Source organism: Simochromis diagramma, unplaced genomic scaffold, assembly GCF_900408965.1.
Source record: "Simochromis diagramma unplaced genomic scaffold, fSimDia1.1 OVJJ01000753.1, whole genome shotgun sequence".
In the NCBI taxonomy this organism is placed as follows: domain Eukaryota; kingdom Metazoa; phylum Chordata; class Actinopteri; order Cichliformes; family Cichlidae; genus Simochromis; species Simochromis diagramma.
Genome location: NW_024387523.1, coordinates 17,783,656 through 17,798,509, shown reverse-complemented (window position 1 = coordinate 17,798,509; position 14,854 = coordinate 17,783,656).

The window sequence follows — 14,854 nt, the reverse complement described above, 5'->3', positions numbered from 1 at the left end:
TGAAAACACATCTTTTTCTCTCCATTTTTTCTCTCCACACTGAGACGGCATTTTCAGTCAAGGAAAATGCAGCGTTTTGAAAACGCTCTCCAAAGTAGATACATTTGAAAACGCTGTTTTCGCGTTGTCGTGTGCAGTGTTGGGGAGTAACGGAATACATGTACCGCCGTTACGTATTTAAAATACAAAATATGAGTAACTGTATTCTGTTACAGTTACCGTTTAAAAAGGTGGTATTTAGAATACAGTTACTTTGTTGAAATAAATGGATTACACGGCGGTACTTTCCTGTTTCATATTATCGCGGGTCAGGACTGTTTGGGTTTTGTTTGACAGCTATGTTCTGTTGTTCCAGGTGGCAGCGTTACGGTTGCCATGGTTACAGGGTGACGCTCTCTCTCTGCGTGTTTCCTGGGTGAGAGAGCGCCTTTTTGTTGTTGTTGTTGTGCTAAGCTAATAGGCAGAATGCTACAGGTTGTTCAGTCTGACGTCACTAGCCGTGTCTGGACCTAAACTCCGCTGCAGGTCCATATATCAAACGATCACTATGGCATTACTGAGAGTTGGAAAAACTGTCTAAAGTCTTTCATCTTTAATAAAATGATCAGCGTTCTGCTCTACCAGGTGTAACAATTGAGTTTAACATCCAGGCATCCATGAAAATGGAATTTATGGCATTTAACGGAGTTAGAAGTTAGCAGGAAGTTAGCTCACTAGCTTCTATCTAAATACAATATAGCATGTCCTGACTGCGGGGTTTTGGAAACAAATGAAAACGTACAGCTCTGCTATCACTTCCAACATAAATGAAGACAGAAAGCTAAACAGCAGTGACGTTTGTAGGGTTACTGAAGTTTGGCTAGCTGGTATATAATGATGTGCTACGTGACCGCTAGCGACACAGCTATGTTAGCATAATATAAACAAGCTAACTTTTTTTTCACTCGATAAAAGTTAACGTGAGTGTTCTCGGTGGTCAGGAACAAATGTAATCGCATGGCAGGATGCTGTAAAAGGACCAAACTTCAGCCAGGAGAACAACTGAGATAATCCATCGACAATACGAGGTTAGTCATTCATATACTGCTGCATGGGCTGGGCTGTAGTTACATCCTAAGGTTTTAAAAAGTTTAAATAAATGATTAGCGGTAATAAAAGCCGAGGGAGGTCAACAGTGATCACTGACTGTTTTAGGAGCTTTTTGAGATTAAATAGAAGAAAATACATAACATTAAACATGTTAACAACACAAAAGCCATATTAAACGTAGACTACTTTAGGCCCGGAAGTAGGATTCGTCACGTCATCACTTAACAATCGGATAGCTCTAAAGAATGTAGCCTGATGGGCAGTGTAGTCTGTGCTGCAGGGAGAATGGACTGCCATACTCGTTATGTGTCTGTGAGCGCGAGGAGGGAGAAAAAGGCGAGTGGAAAAGTATGAGTTGTCATCGAGCAAAAACGGGAGCTGGAAGCATGTAAATATAATAATAACCACTGCAGCCAAAAAGAGTGCCTGACGAGCCTAGTTGTAAGTACGCTGTTAAGACTCGACTGTACGCTGTGTTCGTGTTTTCCTCCGAAACAATAAGTTCCGTTGGTGCAGCCTTTCAACGCCTCTCTTTGTCTCTCGCAAGCAAAGTTGACCCAGACAACAAAGTAAAGCTAGTTTTCAGCTACGAGCCCGACACGGAACCCGACGTATTAGCCAAAGGTCCCTTTACTACAGTTCGGAGCCGCGGACCTTCAGTAACAGTAATAAATCACAGCAATAGTACATTCACGTAGTTGTAAAAAGCTTGATAATATATTAAGTAATCCAAAGTATTCAGAATACGTTACTCTCATTGAGTAACGTAACGGAATACGTTACAGAATACATTTTGGGGCATGTATTCTGTAATCTGTAAAGTAACCTTCCCAACACTGGCAGTGTGGACAGCGAACCGGAGTCCTTTCGAAAACGTTGACACATTTTAGTCATGTGATGCAGTATTGTCGCCAATTAAATTAAGATAGCAGAGAGCATTATACAGCAGTTGTTTTGTTTGCACTCAATTTTGACAGCCCTATTAAAGATTAATATCAGTCTGTACATGCTCCAGATAGCTTTTCTTCAAATTCTTTAATTCTCACTCGCTTTTGCAACTTTGTACTTTTGTGTTACTCGCAGCAACAACTCCACCTCACTGTTAGTCCATTTAAAAAACTCGGTGCTTTTCCTCGACATTTTGTGCGACGTTTCAAAGCGCTGGAAAGTAAATGCATGCACAGTACTGGAACGTAAGCGTTTTTGGCCGTTTCAATGTGGACACACAACTCTGTGAAAACAACTGAAAACGATAGTGTGGACGTGGAGCGTTTCAGACGAAAACGCCATTTTCAAATTTATCCGGGCCAGTGTAAACATAGTCTGAAGAAGTCACTTCACAAAACGTTTCTCCCACTGAAAACGCTACGTCCAGATGAACAGAATCAACCTTTGGGATTTACTTACCAGGATGATTGAGCATGCATCAGAAAGAGTGGTAGCAGTTGCCTGAACTTGCAATATCACAAGAGATTTCAAACCACAGGAAAATGGATTTGCTTAGAGTAAACGACACATTCACACTGATCACACATCCAGAAGGCAAACGCACAGTGGAGGCCAAGTGGGTTCATACAATTAAAGAAAACTCATATGGGACTAAAACACATAAGGCTAGATATGTTGCAAAAGGCTACAGCCGACTATAAGGAGACTTTTTCCCACTGTGAATATGACGTCAGTATGGAGCTTAATTCAACTGACTGCCCAGTATGACTTGGAGCTCCACCTGATGTTAAAACAGCATATCTGCAGGCTCCAATTAACTGCAAGGTTATGTGGTACATAACCACGATACTGGAGAGGATTGAAATGTCTGACTGCAAGGGTAGATCAGCTCCATGTGAACAAAAGCCAGACTTTGATGGTGATGCAAAACCTGCTGATTCAAAGAAATATCGTGAGATTGTCAGCAAACTATCACAATACCTATCTGACCCAAAAGAACAACACTGGATAACAACTAAACATGTGTTGAGGTGCTTAAAAGGAACTATGAAACATGGATTGTGTTACAAGAAAAGGCAAGAAAAAGCGAGCAACTTTGAGTGAGGACGTGTCTAATAAAGCGGCGTCTTTTTCAGTGTTTCACCAACAACAGAGTCCACATGTTATTATTCCTCCGTGAAATGTGTTTATTAGATCAGTATTCCTCCCCGTAGTATGACTGCACCGACACGTACAATCTGCAGTAAATTGTGAGTCACAGACTTTAATTAACATTTGTGTGATTCATTTAAATATTCTTCTCCCAAAGGTGAAATGCTTACAAATACATACGCCGTAAGGCCAGCCGCAAAAACACAACTTTCAGTCAAACAACTGACTCTGTGCCTCTTTTACAAAAGCTGCAGATTTTTAGGGTCAAAAGAAGGCTTTCTACTAAATCTGACCCTAAAGCACATGTTTATGTGCTGCGTTCAAGCTCAGCGTCGCAGACACAAATTTTCCAGTAGGTGGAAGCAAAGTGGCAAAAATGTAAGGAACCCACCCCCAGTCAGTCTACTGGGATGTCAACCATTACATTGTGAGACACTTGCACTCATAAAAACTGCCCTTTCTGTCAGTGTAAAGAGGTTTCATTGCAAATTTAATCCCAGTAATATCTCAGTACAAGAAAAAGAAGCACAGTTTCAACAGGACCTCTCAGTTTTACTACATGATAAACAAATGCTGCTGTAGCAGTTGAAAGAAACCTGTCAGTGCGACTCTTTGGGCTTAAACTGAAAGAAATAAATGTGTGAAATCACAGAAAAAGTTCCATTGGAACCATTGTAAAAATGGGAAAAAAAGAAGAAAAAAAAAAACAGTTTCTCAAGTATGCAGTGAAAAAATGGGAACTTTGCTCTCATTAACTGCTTATCTGTTACTTTATTACTTTGGTGTAGTATGACCATGAGGCTGGTTTATATCAGGAAGAAAGAAAACAAACACAGTCAAAAGTCCAAAATGTATCTCTTCCTTCATATTTTTTCCAGTGAACCAGATTGGAGTCATTGGCAGGCCGATTTTGGCCCCCCGGGCCTTATGTTTTGACACCCCTGCTCTAGAATACATTGCTCTGTACTACTACATTAAGCAGATTTTGAACAGTGGCTAATAACTTTAGATGAGTGTCAGGCGCTTTTACAGTCACGTGCTCGTAATGTCTGTAGCATTGTTAAAAGGCAGTGAGAGAGCGTTTTACTGCAAATCACACGTGTGAATCATACATTCTCTATTCCTGTTAACAGTCCTGGAGAATGTATCCATAGATAATCATTTTAACATTTTAAAGATATGTAGAATCTTTAGATCGTCCCACTCACTCACTCACTGAAGCTCTGCCTCTAACTGATGGCTGCACTTTACAGATGCTTGCTTCAGAAACACTGCTCCAGAGAAGATATATGGTCTTGGAGAGCAGGAAGTAATGTCTGAAATATCTCTAGAGTGATTAAAGAGATAATGGTTAATGACTTTAGATAATGCTTTTCTACTGAAGATAAGAAATACAGAGGTGTGTTCAAGGCCCTTTTGGAAATGAACCTGTTAACATCAGTTAGGTGTTGGCGAGCCCTGCAAGGGCTTTGATCCTTTTAATGTGCAACTCTTTTTATAGACTTTTTGCCACTCAAATCGAACTTTTATCAGAAAATCCTGCAATTCCAAAATGTATGACACTTCATTTGATAGGTAAAGCTTTCTGGAAATAAACCTGTTTAGCATGTAGCTTAGAACCTAACCCCGGATGGGTCCCCCATGACTTGACAAGTGTTAACAGGTGGTACAAGTGTTGAAAATTTATCATTTGAAGACCTTCTTAAAGGAACTTGTACATGAAAAGAACTCACAAGGCAAAGGGCTGGCAATGAACTTGTGACCTCCAGTTTCCTGTGTCTGCCCTTGTCTATTTTTTCCAGAGGGACAGAGAAGCCACTGGAGTGGTGCAGCACACACACACACTCCCACCCAGAGAGAGACACACACCCGTCATAATTTCCATTCTAAACATAGATAAACTCTGAGGTTCTTAGAGCACAGTTATACACAGTAAGCTGTATGAGGTCTATTATGAAACCATAGCTCTTCTTGTTCGCATGCTGTACAGAGTCACACGATGATGTGTTTCTGAATAATTTAATAACGTCTTTTTACCGGCTAACACCAGCACATCATCTGATGGATCACCAGACAAGTCTGAGGCTTATATTCGCCTATGAATCAATGTGTCGGGTGACACTGACCGATACCATACTGATATCCATTTTCTGACCTGCAGTACTATAAGTATTTAAGAGTCAAAGTGACTTTCAGCAACCTGAGGTGACCTCTAGATAAATCATTACACAGTCATACCAAAGTGTCTACGTGGCACTAACAGATCTGACCTATTATTTGTGCTGGCAGAAATAGAGCCAAGAACCAATAATTTGGCCTGTGCAGGTATAAAGTTTGAGTTTATTGATATAATGGCTTAGTTTTATTGCCTCTGAAGACTGTAATTAAAATAAAAGTGAGCGTAAACTTTAGTTTTTAAGGCGCAACACCTCAATTTCTATTCTTACGCCCATGCAGCTGGACCTTGGCCTGTAGCTTTTTGATTATGTCTGTGTTATTGAAGTTATGATATACAGGGAGTGCAGAATTATTAGGCAAATGAGTATTTTGCCCACATCATCCTCTTCATGCATGTTGTCTTACTCCAAGCTGTATAGGCTCGAAAGCCTACTACCAATTAAGCATATTAGGTGATGTGCATCTCTGTAATGAGAAGGGGTGTGGTCTAATGACATCAACACCCTATATCAGGTGTGCATAATTATTAGGCAACGTCCTTTCCTTTGGCAAAATGGGTCAAAAGAAGGACTTGACAGGCTCAGAAAAGTCTAAAATAGTGAGATATCTTGCAGAGGGATGCAGCAGTCTCAAAATTGCAAAGCTTCTGAAGCGTGATCATCGAACAATCAAGCGTTTCATTCAAAATAGTCAACAGGGTCGCAAGAAGCGTGTGGAAAAACCAAGGCGCAAAATAACTGCCCATGAACTGAGAAAAGTCAAGCGTGCAGCTGCCAAGATGCCACTTGCCACCAGTTTGGCCATATTTCAGAGCTGCAACATCACTGGAGTGCCCAAAAGCACAAGGTGTGCAATACTCAGAGACATGGCCAAGGTAAGAAAGGCTGAAAGACGACCACCACTGAACAAGACACACAAGCTGAAACGTCAAGACTGGGCCAAGAAATATCTCAAGACTGGTTTTTTCTAAAGTTTTATGGACTGATGAAATGAGAGTGAGTCTTGATGGGCCAGATGGATGGGCCCGTGGCTGGATTGGTAAAGGGCAGAGAGCTCCAGTCCGACTCAGACGTCCAGCAAGGTGGAGGTGGAGTACTGGTTTGGGCTGGTATCATCAAAGATGAGCTTGTGGGGCCTTTTCGGGTTGAGGATGGAGTCAAGCTCAACTCCCAGTCCTACTGCCAGTTTCTGGAAGACACCTTCTTCAAGCAGTGGTACAGGAAGAAGTCTGCATCCTTCAAGAAAAACATGATTTTCATGCAGGACAATGCTCCATCACACGCGTCCAAGTACTCCACAGCGTGGCTGGCAAGAAAGGGTATAAAAGAAGAAAAACTAATGACATGGCCTCCTTGTTCACCTGATCTGAACCCCATTGAGAACCTGTGGTCCATCATCAAATGTGAGATTTACAAGGAGGGAAAACAGTACACCTCTCTGAACAGTGTCTGGGAGGCTGTGGTTGCTGCTGCACGCAATGTTGATGGTGAACAGATCAAAACACTGACAGAATCCATGGATGGCAGGCTTTTGAGTGTCCTTGCAAAGAAAGGTGGCTATAATGGTCAGCTGATTTGTTTTTGTTTTGTTTTTGAATGTCAGAAATGTATATTTGTGAATGTGGAGATGTTATATTGGTTTCACTGGTAAAAATAAATGATTGAAATGGGTATATATTTCTTTTTTGTTAAGTTGCCTAATAATTATGCACAGTAATAGTCACCTGCACACACAGATATCCCCCTAAAATAGCTAAAACTAAAAACAAACTAAAAACTACTTCCAAAAACATTCAGCTTTGATATTAATGAGTTTTTTGGGTTCATTGAGAACATGGTTGTTGTTCAATAATAAAATTATTCCTCAAAAATACAACTTGCCTAATAATTCTGCACTCCCTATATAACGCCCAAGTCCTCTGCAGCCGTTTTTGTTTCTCTGTATATGAATTTATGATATGTTCCTGTAAATCAGTGTCAAAACTACAGATTAAACCCAGCACAAACACTACACTATATCTGCAGTTACAATTCTAATAGCTGTTAGCTGAAATTTGGCATCAGGATCTGGAGACATTTCAAAATGAGCAACTATCCTCTTACCTGACGGTTAATTTGACTTCACAAAGGACAGTTCTTCATTTAGAAATTGCTCTCATTTGTTTTTTCACAGGTGTTTAATGTCTAATCTTAGCTGTGTGTTTATGTATTTAGCTACAAACAGAAGCTACTTAGCTTAGCTTAGCTTAGCAAGACCTGGGGGAAACAGCTAGCCTAGCTTTTGCTACTACCCAGTAACAACAATATGAGGACATAAGGGTGAATATGAGTTCAATTATCAAATTAAACCATGAGCATGAAGTCCTGTATTATGCCCAAATTCAAATTCTCCTATTAATTATGTACTTTTAGTCCTATTAATTACTTATTTCTGTGTGTTTGTTTATTCTTTGCAGCTGACTTTCTAATTCAATAAATTTCATAGCCTCAGTCATTAACACATTCTACATATGAATGTGTACAAACCTGTACAAAAGTCTAGAGCCAGTGCTTATTTCTTTATATTTTGCAAGGAAAACAGGAAAACAGCAAATAGATGCAGCGATTTTCTGAAATGTATCATTCCACTGTGGATTTTTCTATCCAGGTCTGCTTTTACTGCATTGGCAGCGTGTTTGGGGTCATTGTCATGCTGAAAATGAAGCAGCTGCTAATCAAATGCCTTCCACTTTCCTTGTATTCCATGGTGATTTGATTTCCATCAAAATCTGATGGTACTTTTCTGCATTTATAATTCCATCAATTTAGACAAGATCTCTAACACCACTGCCTAAAACCAGGATAGAGCCTCCGCCGTGTTTTATAGATGGCTGTAGATTCACTTTTGTACCTCTCCCTGACCTCCTCTGTGCATACTGATTTGAAGCATACGTGTGGATTCATCACACCATACAAATGGGCATGATTTTCAGACACTGTTCACCCTCTGTCGGTAGTATTTTAGGCCTCCCACCTCTTCTTTGAACCTCCACTTGTCCAGTTTTGTCAAATATTTTAAGAGCAGACAGCACACAATGCTGAAATATACCAAGTATCATACTGATTGTTTTTATCCGTGGTATATAAAAATGCATTTACAAATTATTTGATTAATAAATCAGTTAGCTATGCAGTGTTATTCCATTTGTACTAAATACCTTATGTTTTCCCACCATATTTGTGCTGCTGCTGTTGTCACCTTTTATTTTTGAGCTGGCTGTGGCTCCTTTTTGTGGTGTGCAGGTGAGTTTGCTGTTGCTGTTGTCTTCTCGGCTTTCTCACAGTTCTCATCTTTGCATTCTTTCCCCTCAGAGGTCCCTGGAAATCCCTGGAGTTTTTCCTGCTATCTGATATATTCATCAAAATACAGCACTGTGTGCAGACACATCACTGCTGACATTAAAAACACAACCTGTGTTACAGATATCTCCCGATGTGTGTTTTTATTATTGCTCTATGGTCTTTTAGAGTATTTTGATCCCGTCTACTTTCCTTGAGAACTGTATGGATCTCGCTGCGCAGAAAACTTACTGGAGATGATGCGAACTCTCCTGCTCATGGATGAGAACCTGATCTTTCCTGAACTGTTCTCTCAAGTCTGAACTTTTCTCTGGCTCATTGAGTTTGCATCGCAATATTTTGTGTGTCAGTACAGTATGTGAGAGTTCAACGGAGAAAGTTGAAATCTCCTCCCCCAGCTTATAGTCCCTCTTTTTCAGGTCAGTTAAAAGGCTTTAAGAAATACAAATTCAGCATATTAGCATGGCATCATATGATCAGTGTGTGATTATACCAGTGAAGTTTTATGTAGTTCTTCCTAACACAATCGCCTTACATTAGCCAGTCTGTGGCTTGTAAAATTCCCAGCTCAGAAACAAATGCAAGTCCCATTTAGCTGAGTTTCAAAGAATTCCTATCTGACCATTTCCAAAAAACAGATCCATCCAGTGTGTTTTCAGAAACAGAAATTCAGTTTTCATCATGTGGCTGATGATGAAATGCCTTTTTTCTTTTACAAAATCCATTTTCAATGCATATAAAGATCTGTTACAATCTAGGGCAGCTTTCCAGCCTTCTGTGAATGAGGGCACTCAGAGCAAAGCATTTACACACTAAGGCCAAGGTCTGCTAGGCCCTGATCAAGTGCTGGAACTCACATAAATTACTGCAGCTAAACTGGCCATTGTTCAGTCAGTCTGCATAGGCCTGCATCTCATTCAATGAGGGACTTTCTAGTATAGTTTTGCTTCCTGTGAAGGACTTCTCGAGGCAGCTGTTATCACTACAGCAACATCTGACTGTTCCCTGAATAAAAAACTGAATCAAACAGATGCTTTATTTAATTGCTGATGGGCTGTGTGGCATTGAACATAAATGTAAATCAGCTCACAGTTTGACAAGACTATTAAATTAGTCTTCTCCTTGGGGCTTTCCCAGTGGTATCGTGGCAATAAACTGCATAACTGTGGTCCATATGTGTTTACAAAGGCTAAACCGACAGGTGTGCACTGTGAGGTAGAGTAGGAAGGACAGCTTAGTAATAAAACTGCACATCTGTGAATTCACATCAAATTTATCTTGCTGCCAGCGTCTGTAGGAATTTAGGCAAGTGAGCTTTTGATCACAAATCTTTTCAGTGTCATTCACACAAAGCCAGCTTCAGCTTTTTGACATTAACTAAGACCAAGTGTGGCTGTAGACGGGCAGGATAGTCGTCCAAAGACATTCAGTTAGTCGGGTTAGGTTAACTGATTATTCTGAATTACCCATAGGTGTGAACATGAGTGTAAATAGCTGTATGTCTCTCAATGTTGGCCATGTTACAGACTAGAAACCTGTCCAGGGCGTACTCTGCCTCTCACCCTGTGGCAGCTGAACTCCACCCCCACCCCAACACTAAAAGCAAAAGAGAATGATGGATGGATGGATGATGGATGGATGGATGGATGGATGGACGTGTCTGTAGACTTAGGCTTATGTGAAACCAGGAATATTGGATAATATCAGAAACAGAGTTCACAAATTAAATGTCTGGATCATTTTTAACTGGGATTTACATTTGAAAGACAACACTCCCTCTTAGCCATCCTGAGTATGCCAGCAAGGAAGTGTGCCACATCATCAACTGTCCCCTGCCACACAATCTTTGTTGAAAGTTGCCAAACATCCAGTGGTTAAGTAAAATGGCATGAGTCAAGATTTTTTCAACATCATTACTGTCACAGAGGCTTGCACAAAGGAAGATAATTCAAGGTTTACTTAATGACCAGAAATGTAACAATGCCACATGTGTTTAACCAACGCATGCTTTTCTGCTGGGAGTTAATGGAGTTCTGCTTGTGGACAGAAGCTGTTTAATTACCCTGTACTTCACAACTCCTTCTGCAGAACCTGCAGCAGAAGTAGAGAGGTCTTTCAACCATACCAAATAAACAAACTGGTCACAAATTAAGATGCTTTTTGTCTAACTAGAAACAGGGTTTTCTGATTACCTAGACATGACCATTGATATCAACAAAGCTCGTTTGCACATGTTGTTACAAGATTTGCATCTCTGAACCCAAAGGCAGCGCATTAGGACAGGAGTGCATCTAGGGGCATGCATCATAGATTTGTCCCTGAGGGTCACTCTGTTAGTGCTAGGCTCTGCTGTAATATCATAAGGCATCCAAGGCAGAGCATTCAGTGCAAAAGACCTGACATCAGTCATGTGCCATTGTGGAAACTGCGCACCAGTGTTTGCCAGCTCAGAGTTTGTTTACCATAATAAAATAATCGTTGTCCCCAGCAGACCTACATACCAGATTTGTCTCACTACAGCTTTGTTTCCTTCCCATCCACCTATCTATCAATCCATCTGTCCTGTTTCTTCCAGGGTCGGGGGGGCTAGATCAGGTCGCTGTCACTGTTGCGATGCAGTGAAGGAGATCCAGAAATGATCTTTAAGGGGAGACTGGCCAGATATAGATGAGGATGCTTATCTGCTCTGGGCAACTTTTGTAACTGTGCACATACACAACGCAAGATCGTTCAAGCCTGTTTTTGGTGGCGAGACGAGGATTTGGGCAGGTAGCTGCACTGCCAACGTAAACACAGTGACATCACCAAACTGGGTTAAATGTCATGTTGTTATTAAAGGCCAGTCTTCCCTGATAACAGCCAGTAAAGTTCAATGTTCTGTCGCTCTGAGCCACAGCATCAAGACGAATGGACTTTGACACGGTCACCTCAGTGTCTTTGTATACATGGATTGTGTCTGCATTAGAAGTCGGGGTCACTACAGAGACATTAGCTCACTTGTCTGTGAACTTTACTGTATGTATTGATTTCTTAAAATGAGGTAAATGCAATGCATGACATACCAAACAAGCAAACAAACAGGACAAAAATTAAGATTCAGAGTACCCAGACATGACCAGTGATATAACTAAGGCCTGCTCAGTCTTGCATAGGGTTAGGGTTAGGCCTACTTTACTGGCAAACAACGCAATAAGTACATAATACAATAAGTACACCCCATGATTCAGTACCTTGTTGAGCCAACTTTAGCAGTAACAACTTGAAGTAATTATTTTTGCATGACTGTATCAGTCTTTCACATCGTTGTGGAGGAATTTGGTCGACTCTGTGACTACAAAGTGCCCGGTAACCATAGTTGCAAAACAAGCGGAAATCATTACCCCTCCACTACTGTGTTTGACAGTTAGTATGAAGTGTTTGTCCTGATAGAAAGTGTTTGGTTTCAGAGAAAAGAGGCTTTTCTCCTGGCAACCCATCAAATAAACCATCCTGTCTAATTGTGCTGTCATTTTTTTCCAGTTTCTCTGAGCATTGTGTAATGTAACCTTAGGGTGATTTTACTGGGATCTCCAGTCCTGAGAAGATTATTAGACGTCTTGAATGTTTTCCACTTGTGAATAATTGTTCTCACTATATAATGATGGACGCCAAACTGTTTGAAAATGGCTTTATGACTCTTTCCAAGACTGATGAGCAACAAAACTGGATTCTTTAAGGTCGTTGCTGATGTCTTCCCTTGTTGGCATTGCGTTAACACAAAACTTCTGCTTTTATAGAAACAAGTCCATTTGATTAGCAGCGCTTGGCAGCTATTTACTCTTTTAATTCCTACCAAAGCAGTAACAGAGTGCTCTGATTTTGCATTTTGGTCTAATTTTTGTTAAATAAATAAGGAAACAGCGTAATATGTCTTATGTTGTTGTTCATCTAACGTTGTATTTACCAGATTTTAAGACCAAATTATTTTTATGAAGGCCTGGCGCATAAGGTCTGTCTGTACTACCCAAGTTCAGACATCTTAACATTGATAAAATGAGCCAATTTAATCTGCAATGAGTTTTGTATCAAAATAACAAAGCAGAGTAAACACAGGTATGTTCAGGTGTAGGTGGTAGCTTTTGATGCAAGTCACTACAGGCAAGGTACGTAATACATTTTCACTACTACCTTTGAGCCTATGAGGATTACTGATCGCAGTCATAAAAATATGCTTACTGAGAACTACTAACAGTAATCTCCTTTGGCCCAAAACACTGACAACCGATTCAAACTTATTTGAAAGCGAACGACCTTTCAAATAAGTTTGAGCACATGACACCTACCCTTTCCCCTGTTACTCCCCTCACGTGGTTTGATGCCCATTTCTGCCTGTGTGAGTGTACTCTCCTCCCTCCTAAGTTTCCATCCCACCTACAGCTATGCACACCCCGCTGTTTGGTTGACGCATGCAAAGTTCAGCGTGTTAAATGGACTCTGAATTCACGGCAGTGCAATCAGATTTTCACGCTGTGTTTGGCAACAAACACACACACACAGTCATACTCTCCCCTCAGGCACACATTGCACAACACACAACACATATGGACTGATAACTACATAGTGTTTGACAACTCCATATGGGCTTTGTGCTGCAAGCGTTCATACAGCTTTTATTCTATGCATGTAATAAGTGCTTTCTAACTATCATGCACACAATCACAAAAAAGGATCAAGGGCAATTTGGGGTCCATTATCTTGCCCAAAGATGCCTAATCTCATTCTACCTCTTGAGCCACAGCCACTGTACCCTATCCACTCATACACAGAATAGTAATCACATGTGCCACCGTGACGTTTAGTCTACATTACAGTGACTTCAGCAGCACCAGCATCTCAGAATTCCAGTACAAAGAGTGCAGTTTTCCTCACACACACACACGCACACACACACACACACACACACACACACACACACACACACACACACACACACACACACACACACACACACACACACACACACAACTGTGCCCTTATAAACATATACATGTGCCAAACATGTGCCAAGCTACTTTGGTAAGTGCGACTGTCTGGTTCAAGCTTTTCCAGTGTAACTCTGTCTCTGCTTGCACTCACTGAACAAGATTACAAACAAAGCACCCCAAGTGAAATCCAAGCATCTTCTCTTTTTTTTTCCTCTGCTGAAGTACATTTAATTACTCTGGATCCTTCTTCGGTAGCTGTGCTAAAAGAAATGGTTTGAGTAAGGCGATCCATGGGAAAGTGATGTGTTGGTTACAGTTAGGTCTCCTGAGATACGAAATGCAGAGTACACTCTTTGTCTCGCTGCAACAACACACAAAACAGTGTACTTTGTAATCAGTTAGGACAGTTTGTCGTTTGTCTTAGCCCTACTTTAAGAGCGGCACATTTAAACGGGATAAGAGCGTGTGGAAAAGTTTGTGCCCAGCTAAGATGCTCAAACGACTGAAATGTTGCACATTGCGATGCAGGCGATTGAAACTCAAGAACTGAGTGAAAGCAAAGAGTCCATTAACTTCATTTGTAAGAGGAAATCATTATTTCCATTTTTAGGAATCATCCAGTTTCATAACAAGTTTCTGCAGCAACTGGTTGATCTTTGCAAAAGTCATTGCATCAGATCTTTTAGTAATATTGAAATGAGGTTAAGGGGAACAGCATTTTGATATCAAACAATTATTTGCAATTAATGCGGTGTGCAAAGGGAAGGGCTTGCTAAAGCATTCTTGATATATTTTCATTTCTTTCCCGTAAGCATCCCATACATTTACCAGCAATCCCTATGTTTGGCCATAAATTCTTATCTAATCTGCAGCATGTTGACACATATTGATCTGCCTGCACCATTACAGATTTGCACCTCATGTGCAAATGGTCTAAACTTGACTGCACACTTGGCAAGGTTAGGGTTCACAAACCAAAGGTTTGATCAGGCAAAGGGAGAGTCTCCTTTTAAAGGGTGTGTGCAAACAAATATTGCTTAGTGCGAAGATAAAGCTACATTGCAAATGCTAGGGGAGAGGGCAAGTATTTGTGTGTGTGTGTGTGTGTGTGTGTGTGTGTGTGTGTGTGTGTGTGTGTGTGTGTGTGTGTGTGTGTGTGTGTGTGTGTGTGTGAAAAGCCATAAG